We start from the raw sequence: 24474 nt of genomic DNA on the forward strand, positions 1-24474 counted from the left end.
GCTCTTGCGGAAAGCGGAGCGCCCCCTTCGTGATGACCGGCACGGTAAACGGGCAGGTTTACCTTAAGGAGTGCCTACAGAAGCGCTTACTACCACTATTGAAGCAGCACGAGGGCCCGACCATCTTCTGGCCGAATCTCACTTCGTGCCACTATTCAAAGGACGTGTTGGAGTGGTACGAAGCCAACGGGGTCACCTTCGTGCCAAAGGAAATGAACCCGCCCAACGCGCCGGAGCTTCGCCCAATAGAGAAATATTGGGCGATTATGAAGGAGGCCCTCCGGAAGAACCCAAAAGTTGTCAAATCGGAGGCGGACTTCAAGAGAAAATGGATTACTGTTAAAAAAAAACTACAACCTGACGTTGTACAGAACCTTATGGACGGGGTAAAGAGGAAGGTGCGAGCATACGGGCTTGGGCTCGAAGTATGAATAAAAAGAAAATGCCAAAAGTTGTTCAATGGTTTTTATTTTACTGTCTAAAATTTTCAAAAGGATCGGTCTACTGGGCGAATTTCTACAGCGTTTTTTCCGTGATGCAATTTGATGTGACACACCCTTTATTTAGTTGAGGCTGCTATGCCCAGAAACACGTCTTGAATGTATTCTCGAGTGGTAAGCTCTAGAATACGCTTGACCACAGTGCAAGTCGGAAGAAATTTCTTTGACGAAAAATCTCCGGCCAGAACGGGAATTGAACCCGAACCCGCTGATGATAATAATGATAATGCGCTAACCGACGATTTAACGATTACGGGAACCTGTGAAACCCATAAAATTCAATTTACCCATCTTCTTCGGAACAGTTCATTGATTAATCTTCTAATCTACCCTTTAAAATTATTTTTTACTATAAAATTTCAGTACTTCTACCAAAACTCGACATATAATATAATATCAGATTATCTTCAAACACAATTCTCGTGCAAGAATTTTCATCCACTTGAAAATAACATGTTTCTCCGTTACATGGGATAAATGTTTGTTCCAGAAAATATGATAGAATGAAGACAGCCCTAAATCAGACAATTCCTTTCTCGAGTTTTGCTCTTATCAACATATTCGGCGATCTATTTTTATTTATATAGATAGAAGACTATATAGGAGTGCGTTTTATCACATTAAAATCCATTTCCACTTTCGAACGAAGATCAAACATCAAATGGACTAACTACGCTTGTCAATATGTAATTGTAGAACACATGCGAATTGAATTTTTCGAATTTTCAGATTTTCATGTTTGGTTGGAATATGTTTGGTTGAAATATGTGTTTATGGGACCCCCTCTCCTTCCCGGAGGAGGAACGGGAGTCATACCATCATAGAAACATTTCTCGTACCCAAAAACCCCCACATCCCAAATTTGGCACCATTTGCTTGATTAATTCTCGAGTTATGGAGAAGTTTGTGTTTCATTTGTATGGCAGCCCCCTTAGAAAGGGAGTCGGTATGTTGAACGGCCATAGAAATATTTCATTCCCCCTCCCCTTTTTAGAGAGGGGAAAGATGTGTCAAACCACCATAAAAACATTTATTGCACCCTAAAACCCCCATATGCCTTATTTGCTTGCATTTACTTAATACATTCTCGAGTAATGCAAAAATTTGTGTTTCATTTGTATGGTAAATCTACTGCATTTCAATTGGCAATTTCTTCACGTTGGCTCAATATAATGCTGCTCTCTTTTCACACTCGATGAAAAGAGAGCAGCATTATATTCAAAAATGAAGTTCGAACAGTGAAAATATTTATTTTTCAAAATAAAAAAACAGAAATTACAGGAGGTTGTGTCCAAGATACGGCCGCATTGTTGACGTAGAACTACGCTGTTATTTTATATAAGTCGCTTGTTTATATCTTCGGATATCATTCTATAACGCTTTGGCGCACAATCTTAACGTCTGCTTCGCCATAACGTCAGTTTAATGCATTGATGCATCCTCAAAGGCACCAACGAAGCCCTTATGATGACGGAAAACAAACAATGTTAACTGCTTGGAAAAAGACTGAATTATGCCACACAGCTTGTACCCTGCTGTAACACCCTTCGAAGCGAATTCTCTGATGAGTTTGTCAAGAGCGACCGCCTTCACCACCAGCGGGGAGAGCTTGATTTGGTTGCTGCCTGGGTAACGGCGTTTACATGTTCGACCGACGCGCCGAAATCGTCTACTTCGCTGTTGTTCGATGCGGTGTCACACTCGCGAAGGCTCGTTCAGTGTGAGCGCTCTTCACTGCACCAACATCGCGTGCATCATTAGATGACGCTTACCTCGAAATTTTATTGCCCCTGGCAATGCGTTCGTTTTTTTGCAGGGCTCGAGCCTGCCTTCCTCTTCTTCTTGCTCATCACAGACTACGCGAAGTGTCCAATTTATGACGCGGAAAGAAAAACACACGATACAAATAACGCCAAAAACGAACTGAAAAAACCACACGACGATATCCAAGTTGGATTACCACTGGTGGGGTCCAATCTTAGATCGAAGCGCAGCGAAAGCAAAGTGAACTGGATTGCTCAACAGTCCGATGCCGAATGAAAGTTTGCCTCAGCGAGATCCACTGTTTATACTCTAAGCAAAAATTCCCCTTCATTCTTCTACTTTTTCTTTGTTCACGAAGACTTGAAATCCTACGACTTCCCCTCCGTTGGTCGTCGATAAGTTGCTCGTTACTGACTGCTCTGTTCGGGAAAGCACACAAATGTACAGAACAAATGTATGGGAAAATGAAAACGCTAAAAGTTTTCATGATTTTTAACCATTTACAAACCAGGGAATTCTAATGTATAGCATATTAAACAAATCTTACGGAATTTCCGATTCGTTTAGTATGCAAATCGCCAAAATCCTTTCGCGGCAAAAATAGTTATTAACGTTAACTTTATTTCATAAAAACGTGACCTGTTTTCTGATTTGGCACCCTTAATGAAAGACGTAGTTCTACGTCAAAAGGATTGAATATACCGATTCCACATCATCCCGATTAAAATGATTCAATCGAAAATGCGGACGTACGTTCTAGATTCGCGAAAACTTGTACAATGTGAATGATTTGCTACTCCCAAGCGTCATTCGATGTGTTCTCTGTGCAATTTCGCTAGTTCAGGTCAATCACGGAGAGCAACTACACTCAAACCAGCGTTGGCAGAAAACACTTCACCTTCGGCAGAAAAAATGGTTTTTCGTGTGCTGAAAGGTGAAATGAACAAATAAAAGCACCATTTTCAAAAGCTTTAAAATCTTATATTATATATAAAATTCTCGTGTCACGATGTTCGTGGTCAAACTCCTCCGAAACGGCTCGACCGATTTTAATGATATTATACTCAAGAAACTTGGTAGGCATGAGAATAGATCGTAAACTATATATGATACCGCTAGGATACCTATTACTTTATATTTGATACCGATTAGGGTGTTCCCATGCAAATAAAATTTGAAAAACGTATTTTTTTGCATAAATTTGGCTTGAAAAAAAACTTATAATCATATATATGTATTTTTATATAAACGATATCAAATAATTGATTCGTCGTTCGTTTTTAAACAGGACGAATTTATTTATTTTGTTCAATGCCAGATGGCACTTCGTCCTCTTCATCGAATTTCACCCTACATACGCAAGTAACCTCAATTCGACTAAAACTAGGAATATCGCCGGCGAGCTGGAAGCCTTTTTGGATGAGCACAATGAATTATTGAAATTATTCTAATCACACCCATGCTCGGAATGCAAAATAACAGTCACGCTATTGTCGTCAATCCTGATAAAAAACCGATTGAAGAGCACGTGTGTAGATCCAATGCGCCACAGTTACTTTAATTATTAGGAGCATCATTACTCATTTTGAATTAATATTTTAATATTATGTGGTTGGAGGAGAAGAAACAAACAAAAGAGTAATCCATGGTCAACATATTCGCAAAGGTAGAGAGCGAACGACTGCGATTCCTATGAGACAATCAACAGAAGCGGTTCGAGGAATGATAGCGAGACGCTATCATGAGTAACACCTACACAGCCTTTGTTCAAACGACAGCACGTGTGTTCAAACAAAAGAAATGCAGTCTTTAATGGGCTCTATTACAAAATTACACGTATTTCGTCCAAAATGTTGCTGGATGTATACAAGATTTATAGAAGAATCGTTATTTTCGGACAGTTTTCTAAGTATTTAAGCAACATCGAGTAATGATTTTCATCCAAATTTAAGCAATTTAAAATTATTTTCATGTCTGCTAATCTGATACAGATTAAATTGCTCCACGGATACAGATTACTTATTTTGAAGTTTATTTTACGCCGAGGCGAGGTTGTTACATTTCATAGCACGAATGATCAGATTTCTGAATGCAAAAGACGAATGCTGAGATCCGATCGATCCGGTCCATTTCTCTGTACATCATAGATCTCATCTCCATTTCCACATCTCACTCAGGTTCGGGAAGTTCCCACGGTCCAATGCAATACACGGCCAAATCTTCACGTATCTGCTCGATATCCACGTGGAATCTATCCTTCATCGATCATAATCAATTGAATTTATAGATCGTTGAAACATTTGAACACACATGTATTGCAATACATGTATGTACATGTATTGCAATACATTAGTTATTTTTTATTCAACAGTCAAAATATCCTCTAGAAGTAATTTATATGGCAGAACAACGTTTGCCGGGTAAGCTAGTGTTTGTATGTATAGGAGCAGACATCTCTTTCTCTCAGACTGAACGTCAGCTTGGGATTGTACAAAAAAAGTCCAAACGATATCAACGGGAGACGAACCAAGGCCGGCTGGAATGCAAGACTGTTTTACACAACCAGGCTATCCACATAGCCACTGGCGCTGTTACATAAATGCGTGAGTACATTACACCTTATTATAAAATCATTCATCCTTAAATAGTATGTAAACATTTTTCATATTCTCTTCATTCTAGGCTTTTAGCGCAATCTGATCTTTGTATTGTTTTAATCGATGTTTAACCTGTATGAAACTTACTGCTGTTTGAAAAAACCCAATAGTAAGTTATGTTGATTGATTATAGTATTGTATCCAAAAAACGATATTTGAATTGAATCGACCTATCGTAATTTGAAAAAAGAAGCAGTGCAAGCAGAAGAAGGGGGAAATTGAACCCCCTAAGCAAATCGTCTAATATTTCCAAACCAATACGGTCTAAATAAAAAATGTCACATTGTATATTGAGCTACACTTGTTTTCTCTCAATCAATAATGTTTTATCATTATACCAAGCTTCAAATTAATATATCATAAAATCAGTAATAGTGTTCTGGGATCGATACCAGGTGTTTCGGCCAGATTCCAGACCAGAAAAATTGGATTGAGACCATCTCGAATTCTGCATGGATCTTATCGCTGTTTTTTTTTTTTTTTTTCCCAAAATATATTTTTTATTAAGGCACATGTGGCGTTAGCCTGACGGGGCCGGGAGTCCAATATTTTGACAATTTTTGTCTTACAACTATGTTAGTAATATGTAACCGATTACTCGCGGTTGGCTCGAGGTTAGTATTACAAGTGTTCTCATAATTGGTATGTTGCAGTCTTCGATGCTCTATGCGTGTGCCCGACACGGGCTACTTCATATTGGGATGCAGCTGACCATTAATCAGCAACGCCCCCCTAGTCTGTACCCCATATCTAGCGTGGTGCGTCTTTCTCGACTCGAGGAATCCAGGATACAATGGTCACTAGCCGGCGCAATCATCAGCTCGTGTAGAGTTGTCATGAGCGGTACAACCTTTGGCTCTTGTTGAATGATCAGTGGACTGCACAACCTTTGGCCCGTGCATCTGTAAAGAGTGTGTGTATATTGCCGCGACTAAGTAAAAGTTTATCGATTGGATAGGAGGGATATGAAACGGGGACACAACGAAGGAAACATCATTAAACGTTGACATCGGCGTTTCTGAGGAACAGGTATAGATGAAGCAGAAGATCAGGATCCCGGCTACCTAAGATATCCCGGACGGGGATATCCGATTGTCTGCCTTTTGCTCTCAGTGCTCTAGAGAGCCATTTCAAACACAGAGCATTTTCAAACACATTCGATGATTGGGCAAAGAAATCCGTTTTGATGACCTGCGTTGCTCTTTCAAGCTCCTCCTTCTTCCAACGTTGTCTGTCCATCTTCTTTTTGTAATTCAGCGGCATCTGGAATCAATTAGACCAAAGAAAAGTATCAAACCTGTAGGACCAATTCACCCCCACAGAAACGTGTCCATGTCACCCCACACAACATGCAAAAATTAAAATGCATTTAATTTCATTTATTGTTAACTAACTAACAGTTTCGCTGCAAATTGTTCCTCTTCTGTAGGCGAACAGAACTTTACTGCACAATACACGAAAAGTTTGTTTAATCGGCGGGAAAAACCTTAAAACTACGAACGGAAAACTCACATTTTTTGACAATCAAAGTGCTTGTGTTCATGCTACCATTTCCTTCCAGCTGTCCAATTTTACCAAAGTTTTTTTTACGTTAGGTACATACGGTTCAACAATAAAAGGAGATGACATTATAAAAAATCCATGTTGAGGCGTACTTTTAGAGATAAAGGGGTGCTGGATACTGAAAACACAAACAAATATTTTAGGTATCTAAAGGTCTTCCCAATTTAAGTCGTAGGTTTAGGACCTCCGTTTCCTAATCAAATATCTGCATAAACTCATGAACATTCTCCCACATCTGGATTACGTTTCCATAAACATTGATGTCTAAAATTAAGCCTGGTCGTTCTTAGCTCAACTAATACTCGAAGTCACATAGTCGTAACCCCCATACAAACACTTACGCATGGAACAAGTGAGAAGTAATGAAAAACGCAGCAGATTGAATAAGTGTTGCTATCGGTAGAAAAAAATTGACAAGGTCAGGTTTTCTGTTTGGCAGCGCAATTCGCACACTCGCAACTCTTGAGGCAACCGGCAACGACTATCTTGATGTGATGTTTTCGTTTCTCGAGTCGTATGATAACAGTATAAGCACAAAACTCGATAAGCACAAAAACTTTGTTTTGTATTCTTAGAATAGAATTAATAAAGGTACCATGAGTTTTTTATAGAATGTAGTTCAGAATCACGATAGTCATGGCTAATGCATTTTTATATACTCATCAACGATAAAATTTTTTGAAGAATATAAATAGTATATGTAGTTGTAATAGTGTTTTCGGGTAAACTTATTCTTTTCGGATGACTTTTGTTGACATTCATGAATAGTCGAAAAATTAATAAAATTATACGGAATGATTCCTTGCATGTTTCCGTAATTATTGATCTCCATTATAATGTTTTAGAAATAATAATCAAGGTACAGAAAAATGGTTCAAACAGGACATCTCTATTACTTTCTAAATTTATGTTTCCCCCAAAGCATGGAGCAATCATGAGCACTTATTCATCGTGATCAGTTACGCATATTTACCCCTACATGTTCGACAGCTAGAACAGCCAGAAAATTTTCGACCGTGTTCATCTCGCGAAACCGGTTGACTCACATAAGTTGTCCAGGCGTGGGTACAGTCGCGTCCGCACAAGTACAATCAGCATGATTCAGCAAAATCGTTATTTTATCATGACTCTTCGCCGTGCCAAACAAGTCAACAACCACAGGAATTGTGTGATCGTGACAATGGGAACATAGATTTGGTTGCTCTATACGCAAGAGCTCTGACTATCCCTCTCCAAGCCCTACCAAATACGCTTGATAGCATTGTTTTCGTTTGTTGCTTCAAAATTAAGGGATCAATAGATCATTTTGAAGAAAAATGGGGCTCGTTTTGTGAACGTGACCTTGCCAAAATGGCTTTCAGCCGGAATGTTCAAAGGTTAATAACATGTGCCGTAAGCGATTTACGCGTTTGTTATCATGCTCGATTCGAACCTGAGGCGACCAAACGATCCGAACGATTTGTTTTATGATAATTGACTGTACATAAATTTTCAAATGATTTTTTTCAATTTGATTTTAAGAGCTTTACAAGCAACACAAATAGAATTTCTCACATTTCACCTTTGCGAAATTTAACCGAAACATTGTAAGAATAGGTAATTTAGCCCTTGATATGATTTCTGTTATGTTTCTGAATTTTGATATGTTGTCTCGACACCGATTCTGCACGTTCATAAAAGTTGCATAAACAAATAACATCAATCATTCGATTTTGGCAACAAGTCAGAATGTTTCTAATGCCGAAATTGATCTTTATTTTAGTTTTTATTTATCTAGTTATATTGATTGTTGTGGCAGACAGATAAGGTTAGTTGTCACGCTGTGATTGCAAGAGTGATATTTCTATTGTTTCTCAAGATGGTAGACGTAAACGGAAAATGCGTCAATTATGTTACGGGACTGAAAGTGAATATATTTGATATTCGATGCTTATAGATTTCATTACTCTGAGTGGTTTTCATCAGCTTAAATACACTTTCTTCCTTTGATTAAATAGGGATTCAAATGCGTGCTCTAGCTAATGTCGTTGCCAAACGGTGAAACATTAAAAACCCCTTTTTCCTTGAACTTTGGCGATAGTATTTCCAAACATTGGAGTTTCGGTCATTATTCCCATATTCTCACTTCTAGATCAGATGTTTATTCAAGTTTGATAATATTCGTATTCCAATACCTCGTGTACAACATTAGAATTCGTGAGCTTGGAAGATGAAAACAAAACAAGCATCATATCAGTCAATGCGTCTCCCCCACATCTCAATCATAACGCAAATGCAACTCTCAGTCAGTGGCCTTGTTATTGTCACATGCAGTCAATATATACCAGAAAATCCCCAAGAGACAATGATTTTTTTCTGCAAGTCACGCTGATGGGGTTCAATTCGGACCGGCTTTCGTACTACAGAGGTGTAAACAATAACACCATATATAACCCAATACTTTCTTTGGAAACACGTTTCAGTGCGAATGACTCGATGGACGTTCTTCATATTTATGTTAGTTCCGCTGTGCCAAAAATATATGCCATTTGAAAAATAATCAGTAGGGTAGGTTGGGGTGATTTGGACATAAGGGTTGATTTGGAATCCCCCCCCCCTCCTTTCATCTCGAAAAGCACGACTCAACCTGGATTGTTTATAATGTCATCTCCTTTTATTGTTGAACCGTAAGTACCTAACGTAAAAAACATTGGTAAAATTTTATAGGTGTGGGCAAACAGTGAACGAGGCAAGCAGTTTGATTGTTAGAAAATGTAAGATTTTCGATCGTGGTTTTAAAATTTTTCTGCCGAATCAACAAAGTCGAACACGCCTATAACATGAACATAAGACATAACAAAAATCGAACAAAAGTGATTTCTCTTTTTTAAATGGTAATTGCACATAAAGTCATCATTTGATCATAGCTAGAGTGCCAATGAAAATGTCAAAGTTTGAGTTTTTTGAAAATCGAAAAATCACCCAAGGTAAAGGAAATCGGGGTTTTCGAAAAAAAATGATGCCAAATGTCATATTGCATAAAACGTCGAGATCTAGTGTCATCTTGAAAAATTTTTGTTTGTCAAAAATCGACACTCTAGGACTTCAAAAAAAAGGTGATGCCAAATGTCTTAGAATTGCATTACTCCTCGATATTTACAGTTATCTCGAATATTTTTTGTCAAAAAAAAAGTTTTTATTGGCACTTGGTCGTTTATCCGCCTGAAAAACCGATTTTTGACAATTTTGTTTAGATAACTGTAAATCTCGACGTGTCATGCAATTTTAAGACTTTTGGCATCATTTTTTTAAACCCCGATTTACGGTAATTTTTCGATTTTCAAAAAACTCAAATTTTAACGTTTGTTACACCAGTAAATAAAGTCCAAGTGAGCGTCTAATTTGTATGCATGTGTGTGGCGACTGGCCCGTGTCAAAACAAAAAAAACTTTTAGGTAGGTAGAATGCAGTTTTCAGAACCAACTCGCACTCTTTTCTAATCGATTCGACAGATTCGGCAGTTACTAGCACTGTGTAAAGTGACGCTGAGAATGCCGGTCGGGCATCCATACTTCTCTCTGTCTTCTCTTCTTGATCTTTTTCATTGAAATCTATATGTTGGAACTAATAAACTCTTCAGAACTTCCAAGGTTTTGCAAAATTGGAAGACGAACAACAAATTCTTTTAAAGGTGCATGTATATTTGAAGAAGGGTTGCTAGCAGCGAAGCTCTTTATTGTCCTCTACTGAAATGTGGTAATTTGTGAAATACTCTTCTACGGGCTGGACCGGAAAGTTCGTGCCGCCAGTGATGTCAATCAAATCGAGGATCCATTAAGAATAATATTCGGTACACGACAGATCAATTAACAGATTCACTACAAATATCCAAAAAAAACCCGTTCTTGAGCATCTGGTGCAGCTAGCAAATTGCTACGGCGTATGGGTTCCACATTATTTGACCGAAATAAACTCAATGAATCACATCTTTTTCGTGCGTACTGTAGATCCTCTCCAACACACTTCCTGCAGCGCTACGATGTCAAACTCACGGTTCTTCTATTGTTCGGAAAGCGCACGAATACTTCCGATGAAATGGCGAGATCGACAATTCCAGGTCCCGAGTTTCCAATCGTTAGTCCGTTTTCGTTGCCTGGGTCTATGTAGATTAGTCCGGTTCGAATCTTCTTGTGTATCGTTCGTTGCTTGGTGTTTTTAGCGGTGCGGCTTGTAAGGCCTGCGACCAACCCCACTATCTCGCAGGAAGACCATCTTAATGACGCTCATAGCGGCATCAATTCGCTTAGAGGAGCTATTTCCGGGTTTTTGTGGCTTTTCTTACGAACTGCCAATGCCCAATTGCTCATCCCACCACACCCTAAACAGTTTCCCTGACAAGTGCAACCCAGAAAAACAATCTATGAGGATATGATTTCTGACACAAACGGGAATCGAACCCGAAGCCCTCTTCTTGCCAAGCGCAACACTTACCACCATGGGGATCACAGGTTCATAAAATATATTGTTTCATTCATTGTGATAAATTGTTATGGAGCGCCCAAGTTGATTGATCTAAAAATCTCGTAAATCCATAAGGAGCAATAATTGTGAGTACAAAGGGGAGCTTGTGTTCTCGATTTCGATCAATCAGAACACGGTATTTCAGTTTGGATGATAGTTGTAGTTTCATGATATTATTTTCATTACTGTTATAAATTATTACGGAGTGCCCAAATCGATTGACGCAAAAAAAAATCGTGAATCCATCATGGGTGTTTGAATCCATGTCAATGGGTGTTTGAAATTGGACAATTTACGCGATGCAATCTGTAAATATCCACGGTCCGCGGGGCCAAACAATGCAAACCAGCATGCAGCATTGTCGTTGAACCAATCGACACGGATATCGGACGAGCACGAGCACTGAATGGCCCGATGGTGCAAGAACTGTCATATAAACCAAGGCGCCTAGAAGTATATCCTTCAGGTGGACCAACATGCTAAAATCACTCTTCAGCCATCTTGGAAGTCTACTGTGTTTTGTTTGTAAACAAAACACAATACGCTTGTGCCCAAGCTCACTCGTGATCAGTCTGTCTCTTTCACGCTTCAAGCTAATACTTCCCCTTCTGCTTTCTTCCGTACTGTTTTTATATACCGCTCCCTTAACCAACTTAGTGACGAAACGGCCTCACCTCAGGATATACAGGGTTTTCCATTTCGGGCTTCCGAAAGTATACAGCCCTGCGCTGACAACCGTTTGACATAGCTGTCAACCAAAGCGTCATACCGTTAGTTGAATGTCTGCCATTTTACAATATGGATCGTTTTAGCATCGCACAACGTGTTAATTTTGTTGAATTATACTATAAAATGATGAAAAACCGGCAAATGTTTTTCGAGCATTACGGACGTATTTTGGTCGTCATGGACGGCCTACAGAGCACACAATCGCTAATGTAGTGCGTAAATTCGAACAAACTGGATCGGTAGCGGATATTGTGAAACTTGTGCATCATCGTAATGTGCGTTCGGCCGAAAATATTGCTGCTGTTGCTGCCAGTGTGGAGGATGACCCGAATGTTTCGATTTCACGGCGTGCTCAGCAATTGGGCTTGTCAAACACATCATTGTGGCGAATTTTGCATTTGGACTTGCACCTATATTCATATAAAGTCCAACTGGTACAAAAATTAGAGCGTGGTGACCATGGAATGCGTCGGGCATACGTCGATTGGGTGAACGAACAACAGCAGCAAAATGCTGAATTTTCGCATCAAATTTTCTTCAGCGATGAGACACATTTCGAGCTCGGTGGCTTTGTGAATTGTGCTCCCTTGGCCGAGTGGTTAGCGTCACAACTAACATGCCGGGTGTTCGGGTTCGATTCCCGTTCTGGTCGGGGGAATTTTTCGTCAAAGAAATTTCCTCCGACTTGCACTGTGATCACGCGTATTCTAGAGCTTGCCACACAGAATGCATTCAAGGCGTGTTACTTGGCATAGAAATCTCAACTAAGTACTAATAAAAATGACGCAAGTAATATTACGTTGAGACGGCGAAGTTCCTCTAGGAACGTTAGTGCCATTGAAGAAGAAGAAGGCTATGTGAACACCCGTATATGGGGCTCAGAAAATCCACACGTGATTGTTGAGAGGCCATTGCATCCGCCAAAAGTCACTGTTTGGTGCGCATTATGGTCTGGTGGAGTCATCGGGCCGTATTTCTTTGAAAATGAGGACGGCGAGACGGTAACTGTGAATGATGAGCGCTATGGCCGCATGTTAACCGATTTTTTTTGCCACAAATTGAAGATATGGATACGGATGACATGTGGTTTCAGCAGGACGGCGTCACGTGCCACACAACACGACCGAACATGGCCATATTGCGAACGAAATTTGAGGGACGCATAATTTCCCGTTTTGGTGATGCCAATTGGCCGTCCAGATCATGCGATTTGAACCCGCTAGACTTTTTTTTTGTGGGGTTTTGCGAAAGACCGTGTCTATGCCAACTCACCGCAAACTCTTGAACATTTGAAAGACAACATTCGTGAAGTTATGACCGAGATACCGCCCCATATGCGCCGAAAAGTCATCGAAAATTACCTGTTCCGGATCAAGGTGTGCGAGGAAGCCTTAGGTGGACATTTGAATGATGTTGTATTTCATACATAATAGCATAAACCAAACTTTAATTTGAAATAAAAGTTTCATCGTAATTCGAATTTTAAGTGTGTTTTATTTCAATTTACTTTCGGAATTTAAAGTTGGAAAACCCTGTACTTCTAGGCGCCTTGATATAAACGTTCGCTGTACTGTGTTGCCAAAACATCACGACATTCGAACCATCAATACGTGACAATGTTAATGAAAGTAAGCAATCTACAAATGTGGCACCATACACAATCAATTTTCATTTTTCAATTTGTACCCGTTTGTGCGTTTGTGAATGTTCTAATTTGGCCCTGAAGGTAGTTGCTCGTACACAAGTATGAAAAAGTTCATTCGCTCATTTCTTCACATCTAATTATAAATCACTCTTGTATCTGCTTGGAATAATCATGGCGAGAAAAAAGCAGCAAGCAATCGTGAGATGAATTATTTTACACTCCCCGACTTCATTCGGGACTGATAGTGAACATAACAAAACAAAGAGTGGAAAACAACATTCAATTAATGAATACTCCTTTGGAAGGATCGCACGAAACAAAATAACGAGTGAGTCAAAATAGAATGAGATGTCATTGCAATAGTGTACAGGAAACAACTCGATTTCAACTATTTACTTATATTTTACTGCCGCGATCGAGGCTTCAATGATTGCTATTTGAGTGGAAAATGAATGATTTTACAGACACTCGCTGGCTCAAACAAAATTTTCCAATTTGATTCTTTCACCATCTAACGTCATTCCGAGAGGCAAATGAGGGAATGCAAAATTCTCTGAGAATAGATGAGCGGAATCGAGACAGTATTTTTCCGATAAATTCGAGAATGAACTTTGCGAAGATGATAGGTGAATGTTTTTTGTCTCAAATAAAGTGAGGCATAAACGGAGAATAGAAGGGTGAGTTTTATCTGTGAATGAGTGTTGTTGAACGAATTTCGATGCGATTTTGCCCATACCTATACCTGCTGTTACACCTGCATTGTAACATTTCTAATTGCATTTTCTCAGCGTTCAAATATCGTGAAATTGGAGGTTTTTTTACGCGGGGGAGACGTACCTCGTATGAAAACCGCGTTAATTGAGAAATCTGCGTAAAAACCGCGTTAATTCGAAAATCCACGTGAAAAAACTGCGTTATTTGGAAAAGCCGCGTTAATTGGAAAATCCGCGTAAAAAACCAGGTCACTCGTAATCCACTTAAGATTTTGGTGCAGGTGCGGCACTAATTTCCGTCACAAGCACTAGTTACTAGAGATGAAACGTATATCCGGTAGCTATCCGGTATCTGGCATATCCGGCCGGATATATGATAGTGACCTACTATCTGGCTGGATACCAGATATTGAAAAATATAAATAATTTCTCATTAACACAAGATAAACCATAACAAAATAGCCCATTAACATCATTCATACATAATTAAAAATAATGTTTGATTACTGAAATGCCAGAATTTTTTCAAAATTAAATAAATATTAATTCTAGCAAATCTTGTTAATTGGTGATACTTCTTAGAAAAGGAAAGGAAAATATCTATTCAAAATTCCTTTTAAAAAACTTGATACTTTTATTTTTAAAGGATATTCATTCTAAATGGAAAATTTCATCATCGTTCATTATATTAATGCAAAAATATGTTGATCCTTCTCCCTTTTTTGGTTCATGCATATTTTCAGTTTCTTCCAGTTTCATATTCGCAAATAAAAAGTAAAGTAAAAAAAATCTCGAAAAAAATTCCGCGTGAAAACCTGGGTATACAAAACGTTTCTAGTAAAGTTGTATGCAATTTCATCAAGTGCTTTCGTCATGAGAAAATGTCAACTTTTATAACATCTCAAATTATGTTCGAATGCCCATCACATTTTTGATAGCAACATTTCATGTTGAATATAACGTCTATTGTTCATACATACAGTGACTCAAACCCGTAATCGTACTCCACCATGCAGATTTTTTTCCCTTCTTTTGAAAATCGAAAACAAGCTTTCAGAACATTCTAATCTAATAAAGTCATAGTGTCATATGAGAGTTAAAAGGTTTGCTCTCTGTTTTCAGAATAATGGTTTTTATTTCTCAAAAAATGGTGAATGTATGTGCTAACGTATGGAAATTGACTCAAACTCATAATTGTACGCTGGTTCAAATCTCTACTCGATTTCGAAGGCATTTGGAAAGCGAGTCTTTTGTGATCCGCGGTTCATTTGTAAAGAACCGTGGACCGTACACTCGTTCTGACGAACCGGCACAAATGAGCGGCTCGTTAGTGCTCGCCCATCTCTACGTCATACCATCCCTCCACCACCACGATTAAACGTTGCTTTCAGATTTTTCTTTACTTTTAATTCATCGTTGGCTTCCTCCATACGAAACGATAACCATCGGAGTCAAAAATATCAAATAAGAACCCATCTACGGAAATAACATCTTGCCAGTGAGATATTGATGTGTTTCATGCTGTTTGGAAAAATCAAATTGGAGTTACTGATATTTTTTGCTGAGAAACGGTTTGTCCCTCTGTGCTCGGGCATTCAAGTTGCCCTTTCTAGGCACATTACAAACTTTTTGTTACTCAATTTGTTTTTTTTTATCGATGGTGTATTGGATAAGTATGTTTACTTAAACATCTTGAAGGAAAATATGGAGCAAAGTGTCAACAAAATGTGATGGAATCGAGGATTCAGGTTTTGCCAAGACAATGACCCAGAGCTCAAGACATATAAAGTTCGCACATGATGACATTACAATTACTCAAAAGTTATTGATATTCCTCCACAATCTTCATCAATCCCAGTAAAAAACTGAGGATGTTATCTGTGTAGAAAATTTTGAAACCATTAAATTTCTAAAAATAACGATTTTAAAAACCACTTGATGAAAAAATTGAAAAATATTCCTTCCAAATACTCCAAAAAACTCGTAGATAAGGCCAAAAACAGCTAAAGATAGTTGCAATGAACAAGGGATACCATACTAATTATGGAATTCGGAAATTGGTCAATGCCTCCGAAATCGAGTAGAGATTTCAACCAGCGTACGATTATGAGTTTGAGTCAATTTTCATACGTTAGCACATACATTCACCATTTTTAGAGAAATAGAAACCATTATTCTGAAAACAGATAGCAAACCTTTTAACTCTCATATGACTCTATGACTTTATCTAAATAGAATGTTCCGTAAGCTTATTTTCGACTTTCAAAGGAATGGAAAAGAGATCTGCATGGTGGAGTACGATTACGGGTTTGAGTCACTGTAACTGCTAAAAAATCTGATTTTCTGGAGTTTTGGAAAGTGCCGATAAGTAAATTTCTCTTGACAGAAGCACTACTTCTTCAATAGTAAATGCGGAACCTAATCAAAACGGTAGAATTTACACCACCGCATCGACTACATAAACATACGCAAATAGATTCGCGTGAGATAATACGAACAAATGTGCGCGCTAATCTAAAGCATGTACATGACTTCACCACTCTGTGCGGTGGCAATAGAATGAGAAAGATTTCAGTTGCGTTTGACGTTCACATTGGATTAGTGCCAGCTGTGCAGCCGTAGCTGTAGCTGTATGTATTCGTGTTATAAATTGTGTTTTCAATACGAATGTCACATCCAGCGATCTATCGGAAAACGTAAAACAGGAACATTGCTTACGTGCTGATTCATTGCACAATTGCGTTAACGGTTAAACAGTTACTATCCTTAGTTCGGAATTCCAACTCACCGGAGCATTTACGTCATAGTGAAATACGGGAGCAACATTTGTTTATTCAATTGATTCCAAGCCGAAAAATCGAACACCTTGCACTGTATAATACAGCGACTTTGAACTATAGCAAATAATTTCTTAGGGCACGCAATGAACTGCAAGCATTTTTCCAATTAGAATATAACACGAAGAAGTATCCACTTATTTATGATTAAAACACTGCACGTAGAGTTAATATTTGATTTTTCTCTCCATTGTCATAAACTGTTATAAATCACTAGGAAAAATTGACACTTGTCCACGAATTGAAATGTTTGGATGATTCCATCGAATTTTTGGCTAGCGCTGGTGTTTATTTACTTTTCATCATTTCAACGTACAGCTATTGTACGGTATGATGCGTCTCGTAATATCAAACCAAGAAAAGAGGTGAAAGATCCAAAACAATACCAGGTTTGTTTTTGCTTCATTCGTTGCAAATCGAGTGAGTTTTATGTCAACAAACGTAAAAATTACTATAACATTATGGATAGAAAATATATGCTTCCGGATTGGGGATTTATCATTATAAAATGAACAAACTGTTCGCTTCGTATTCTGCCATATTCCATAAACAAATTGCTAATGCCACACATTGTAATTGATTCTTGTCCTTTTCTATCGTCCATATAGTGCCGAGTCATGTGCGATAACGTGTAGCGTAATTTCCACCTTTCAACACTTCCGCGTACTCGCGGTCGATTTTATTTTACATAACATCCAACGAATACTTGCTCTCGAATTCATATTTCGTCTGATCAAGAACCTCCCCCGCACTTTGGTACTGTCGCGTCATTTCCGTCATCCCGATCCTCTCTCCGAGGAAACACACTGACACATGAAATCAGTTCGATTCTTCGAATCCACTTTCGGTAAACTGTAGACAAAATTGATCATAAGATCATGGAGCAGTATAACTTACTGATATGTATCAAGCGAAAGAGAGAAGTGATTGGATATAATCCAAAATAAGGAGCCCGAAGTATACGTCGAGAAACACTTCTGTTTACAACTTTTCCGCAACACTGAAATTATCGAACTGAGTGAGACGGACACTTATCTTTCTCAGGCCCGTAAAATTATTGGAATTAGTGTGGAAGGCGATGAGCAGATAAATGACGTTTTAAAAAGAAAACATCGACAGCTGGGTTTTGACATTTTATGATGCAAACCAAGGCGCCTCTATATATACCAGGTGAAACAATCATATGAAATGCACTTTCAGCCATATTGGAATTGCTGTCGGTATTGTTTACAAACAGCATCAGCACGCTGCCGGCGGCTCTCTACAAACTGCTACGATGCTTATTCGAACGATGCCTACTATGTTCGACTTTCGCGAATTTATGTGAAAAAGAAGGGATGATTTTGTAGAATTTCATTCTCATTTCCACGACTCTCGCATATGAAAATGCAAAAATGGCCCTAGCAATAACAAAACAAACAACCCCCGCTCCACAAACCGTAATACCCCTCTTATTGAAGTGATGATGTTGCTTCACCTGTTATACATTGATATAAGCGCCTTGATGCAAACTAGGGGTTTCTGCATGCGAAGTTTATTTTCACATTGATGAAATCTCGCGTAACTTTTGAAAAGGTCCTATGTAACAAATGTAAACAAATCGAGTTAATGGATGCACGCTATTAGTTTTCAATCATTGGATGCATTACAAAAACAATCGTTCACGTATCTATTTTCTACATCTTTTTATCGCCGATGCAGAAAATATCCTATGTACAGATTGGGATTTTAAGTACCCGGCTGTTACTTCGGACGTCACTTACCTCCGACGCCCGAAACACCCGAAGTACTAAAGCAGTCAAAACAACACGATGACGTACTTCGGTCGTTTTGAGTTTTTGTTTCTTACAGGTGTTGTTATCGATTTCAGTGCAATTCAACGAGTGATAACAACAATAATCTGTCTTAAGAACGAAATGCTGATATTTGGATTGTTGTTCAGTAGTCAGTTTCAAATTCTTATCGTGCAAAGTAATATGTCCAATGTGCAAACGCGGGCAGTCAAAACGTCCAAAGTAACATTTTTCACTCCGAAACTTCAACTTTAATCTCAAATCACGGAACAAGAGTTACGATTGGTTTTTCAGAGTTATTCTTGACTGCTAGTAGTGAGAGTAGCGATAAAGATCGATTACTTTTAAGACAATTCGCGGAATAATGTTCGGGGTTTCAACTTCGTTTTTCTCGAGTTGACTAAAATGTTACATTGGACCTTTTCAAAAGTTACGCGAGAAATAGTCGAAATAGTAGTAGACGCAGAAAATTATTCTCAGTATTCATCATTTGTGCATAATGTGAGGCGTTGTGAAGCTTAGAGCATTTATATATCGAACGGATTCATATCGGATATTGATTTTGGATTCATATATTTTTTGTTCATGTTTCAATAAATCGAATAAAATTTTATAGATTTTTATACGGGAGGTGTAGGTAAGACGGACAGTGGGGGTAAGATGGTTATATCTGTATAGTTACATTATGAATTTCAATTTTCTGTTATTGAGAACCCTTTTTAAATATTATTCTATAATATTTCAATCACCCTTTGACAATAAATACTGATCAAAAATGGAAAAGGGAAACAAAAACTGAAAATCATTCAGCATTCGATGTAATCTTTGCGGCTACAATATTAGGCGTTTTGAGTGGTTTAATTTCAATTCACTAATGGTTATATTTCGGTGCGAGAGTTAACAGAGAAGCAATATTAGGTATGTACGCAAATATAAATTGGACAGAACAATGGGCAGTGAAATATTGAGATCACATCCAATGCATGATGGGAAGTGATGGGAAGAGTATACAACTCTTTTTTTCTATTGCTTTCTTTGTTTGTGATATTTCAGTTACTGGGCACATGAACACTGAGAGAGAGCGAAATTATTCTTTGCGAGGGCGATAAACTTTTACGCCTCGTATATTATAAACCTGTTTTTATTTATGAATGTATGGGGAAAATCGGAAAATTGTTGAGATGGCAACCACTGCATCTTTGTTGCCCCACCTTTATTATATACGCATGGTGTCTTTGGCTGATCTCCATTTTATGTCACTTAGAAATAAGCCGGGTTCAGACGGTGCGAGTAAACATACGAGTCGGTCTAGTCAGTTACTGCAGTGCAGCTACTCACACCGTGTGAACACATCATGCCAGCTAGTGTCATGTGTGATTCGGTGTGCGAGCTACTTCAAAGTTTTTTGAATTTACTCGCACTCGCATCCCTCAAAACGTCAAAAACAGATTTTAGCGCTCGAATCAGGGATGCCAAATCTTGACATTGTCTTTACATTTCTCTATTTTTAAGATATTTGAAAATATGCGAAGATATTTATAGACTTGAAAATTATTGGAAGAACAAATTAAACCCTCATAGTTTCTAAACGGAATCGTTATTATTTAGTTTTGCACGCTGACGGGGCACGTTTTTTAAAAATAGTTTTCTTGGGGATCTAAATATAAAATCATTATCGGGCACGATTTTAATTCAAAATTCACTCAAAACTTGCAAAAAAGTATTGTTCTAAGAAACAGAATACATATTCGATTTAGAAAAAGTAGATTTTCATTCATTATTTTAGTTTTTGAGGCGTATTAATTGCTCCTGCAAATCTACTAACATTTTTATTTCACAAATTGGTACACGAAGCTGCTGTCAAGGCGAAATAAATCAAATTTTGAAAAATCTTTTAGACTGCCATTTGGAGCACCACATACTTTCGGAATTATTTTAGCTATGGATGCTTTCGAGATTTTAAAAAATTTCGACAATAATCTGAACGATATTCCAGAAGAAAGGCACATCATTTCTAGTTTCACTCTTGTAGGTTTAGCATCCTTCATGAGTGTATCTTGGCGTTATATTTGTGGAGCAATTAAATCCAACAGTTTTCTCACTTTTTCAGGTGTTATTCTCAACACTGCTCTGTACTCTCGGAGATCATCATTGTAGAGTTACTTCAATATTGTATTTGTTGCTTCTTTTCTTTGCATCCAATTCCTGGCCCGAATCCTTTTTTCTTTCTGCTTTTTTCGGATAGTACCTTCAGTATAAAATAAATTCAGCACAAAGTATTTTTAAACACGGCCAGCGTGTGTTTCGCTATAAAATTGTGTAATGATAAATTCAACTGAAAACCTAAGATGAAAACTGCCAATAAAGAAGCCGATTTCGGATCAATCATCTGACAAATTCGGACCTGATTGCTGTTTCTGACTATTTGATGGACATTTGAAAAATCGCCTGGCATCTCTGGTAAACCCGTGTCGTGGTATCTGGTTTCTTGTCAGCAGCTCACATTGTGTGAACGGACAAGGCGAGTCAACCATTTGTCAAGCGAGTTCACCGGGTCAGTAGCTGCTCATTGTGAAGTCAGCTACTAGCAACGTATAAATGGGCCTATAGAGATGGGCAAAACAGTTCACTTTTATGAACCGTTCAGTGGCCAACCGTTCACTTAAGTGAACTAGTTCTTTTGAGCAGTTCACTCACTCTTTCGTACATTAGAGGGATATGCCAAATCATGTATAAAAAAGTGTGAAATGTTACGTAGGACTGTTCTTTTCATTCATAAAATGCTGTTTGTTAGCAATAACTCTGTGTCCGAATTTTGTTAAAAATATCTTAGCAAAATAGAAAATCAAACCATGATTTTGAAATTTTGATCTAGTTTGAACCATGATTTATTATTTTCAGCACAAACTAGCGTTGCGCTGTTTTTCTACAATGTTTTGCAATAACTGCTATAGCAAAACTGTACCAAAACGCGAAAGACTTTCTCGAAATTATCAAGCACAATATGATATAACATTGTAACAGGATCACTGGACCACCTACAACCCGATACACATGCCCTTATGGCAACAAAATTCTAGCAAGTGCGTCACGCTGTGCAACCAAAATAAACATGCGAACCATGTCGTAAATTCAGGCCAAGGTTCCGATGGTTATTTATTGCATAATATGACGCGCTGACCATTAACTTCCTTTGTTTACTTTTGCACTTCTTCGCTAGCTTCGCTAGCGTGAATTTAATGACAAACACATGCTTGCGCAAATGCGCAAACGTTTCCTATTTATGCTTTCGATTCCGGTTGACATCTTTTCGGACACATGTGTTATGTGTTTTACTACAATTCGCCTGACCACGCATAATAATAGAATTTAGGTTGTAGCTAGTTGTAAGAAATAAACGAATTGAATAAAAGGGAGTCTGACCCAGTTGGGCGGACTCAGTATGAACGCGTACGTGAAAGTCTTTTCATATAACCGAAAGAAACTACTGGGTGTCCACATGGCGATCCTGCGACCTGCGACATGGCGACCGGGACCGGGACTAGTGTGATCTGTGCGGTACTAAGGGTGAGCCGGGAAGTGTTGTTGTGCGACTGAACAGAAACCAATTAAGCAAATTAAGGTGCAAACAGTGATCTACAAATTTATTTCTCTCGAAAGAATAAAGTGAGTGATAGACGTTGGTCAAAGATTGTAGTGAAAGAAGAAGAAAATTCCGACAATGAATCGCTTGTTCCGGATTGATTGAACAATAAAGACATGCTGTCGAGCATATACAGCAAAGTGGAAAGCATGTTGAAGGAAAATGATTCCTGCACGGAGTCGGTTGGAGAAGCTCATTTGTTTGTGCCATCGTTGTCTGCTGAGAAGTTTGATTCACGATCGATGTTTACGTTGAACTGCAAGTGCTCTAATCCTTAAAGAGTCATTAACTGAACAAACCTATCCTTACATCAGAACCACCGAGCCGTCGGGGCCCAGCGCGAGACAAAAAGACAAAAAAATTATTTTAGCTGGTGCTGGTGAAAAAACAAAGAGAGTGATTTGTGATTTGTGAGTGCTGATAAATGAGACGCATGACAGAATCAGCGAATCGATATTGAAAGCAGCAAAACAGGTGCGCGAGGGCATGACGCTAAAACACACCACTGGGTAGCCTCAACGGTCAGCAAGGCATTCCCATTTAAAGAGGCGTTCCCGCAATACAGTGATTCCGTTGGTACTTGCAATCGTACTGGTACCACCTGCAGCAGTAGCGTTACTTCACCACAGCATCGCTAAGTGTTACCCCCTCGTCAACATAGAAGGAAATCAACTAAGTCAGACAGGAAGCAGCCATCACATGCAGAGGTGCCGGATGGAAAAGCAAGGCGGGTGAGCTCCTGAAATCATTATATATATAAGCAGTTCGTAAAAAAAAAAAAAAAAAAAAAAAAAAAAAAAAAAGGTCCTATGTAACAAATGTAAACAAATCGAGTTAATGGATGCACGCTATTAGTTTTCAATCATTGGATGCATTACAAAAACAATCGTTCACGTATCTATTTTCTACATCTTTTTATCGCCGATGCAGAAAATATCCTATGTACAGATTGGGATTTTAAGTACCCGGCTGTTACTTCGGACGTCACTTACCTCCGACGCCCGAAACACCCGAAGTACTAAAGCAGTCAAAACAACACGATGACGTACTTCGGTCGTTTTGAGTTTTTGTTTCTTACAGGTGTTGTTATCGATTTCAGTGCAATTCAACGAGTGATAACAACAATAATCTGTCTTAAGAACGAAATGCTGATATTTGGATTGTTGTTCAGTAGTCAGTTTCAAATTCTTATCGTGCAAAGTAATATGTCCAATGTGCAAACGCGGGCAGTCAAAACGTCCAAAGTAACATTTTTCACTCCGAAACTTCAACTTTAATCTCAAATCACGGAACAAGAGTTACGATTGGTTTTTCAGAGTTATTCTTGACTGCTAGTAGTGAGAGTAGCGATAAAGATCGATTACTTTTAAGACAATTCGCGGAATAATGTTCGGGGTTTCAACTTCGTTTTTCTCGAGTTGACTAAAATGTTACATTGGACCTTTTCAAAAGTTACGCGAGAAATAGTCGAAATAGTAGTAGACGCAGAAAATTATTCTCAGTATTCATCATTTGTGCATAATGTGAGGCGTTGTGAAGCTTAGAGCATTTATATATCGAACGGATTCATATCGGATATTGATTTTGGATTCATATATTTTTTGTTCATGTTTCAATAAATCGAATAAAATTTTATAGATTTTTATACGGGAGGTGTAGGTAAGACGGACAGTGGGGGTAAGATGGTTATATCTGTATAGTTACATTATGAATTTCAATTTTCTGTTATTGAGAACCCTTTTTAAATATTATTCTATAATATTTCAATCACCCTTTGACAATAAATACTGATCAAAAATGGAAAAGGGAAACAAAAACTGAAAATCATTCAGCATTCGATGTAATCTTTGCGGCTACAATATTAGGCGTTTTGAGTGGTTTAATTTCAATTCACTAATGGTTATATTTCGGTGCGAGAGTTAACAGAGAAGCAATATTAGGTATGTACGCAAATATAAATTGGACAGAACAATGGGCAGTGAAATATTGAGATCACATCCAATGCATGATGGGAAGTGATGGGAAGAGTATACAACTCTTTTTTTCTATTGCTTTCTTTGTTTGTGATATTTCAGTTACTGGGCACATGAACACTGAGAGAGAGCGAAATTATTCTTTGCGAGGGCGATA

The 24474-nt window shown here is 38.3% G+C and overlaps 1 protein-coding gene across 4 annotated transcripts in view; it reads right to left on the reverse strand.

The window, feature by feature from the left end:
• The window catches only part of LOC129763092 (kelch-like ECH-associated protein 1B), a 33382-nt gene extending 15429 nt beyond the window's left edge, over positions 1–17953 (reverse strand). For 3 of the 4 annotated variants that reach the window (XM_055761857.1, XM_055761856.1, XM_055761859.1), the window contains exon 1: positions 17806–17953. The gene's annotated coding sequence lies outside the window, so the exon portion shown is untranslated. Of the gene's footprint in view, positions 1–16859 lie in introns of all 4 variants that reach the window. The other variant, XM_055761858.1, reaches the window with a different exon arrangement.
• Between the last annotated feature and the right edge of the window lie 6521 nt (positions 17954–24474).

This window comes from Toxorhynchites rutilus, chromosome 1 (assembly GCF_029784135.1).
Source record: "Toxorhynchites rutilus septentrionalis strain SRP chromosome 1, ASM2978413v1, whole genome shotgun sequence".
NCBI classification, from domain to species: Eukaryota; Metazoa; Arthropoda; class Insecta; order Diptera; family Culicidae; genus Toxorhynchites; species Toxorhynchites rutilus.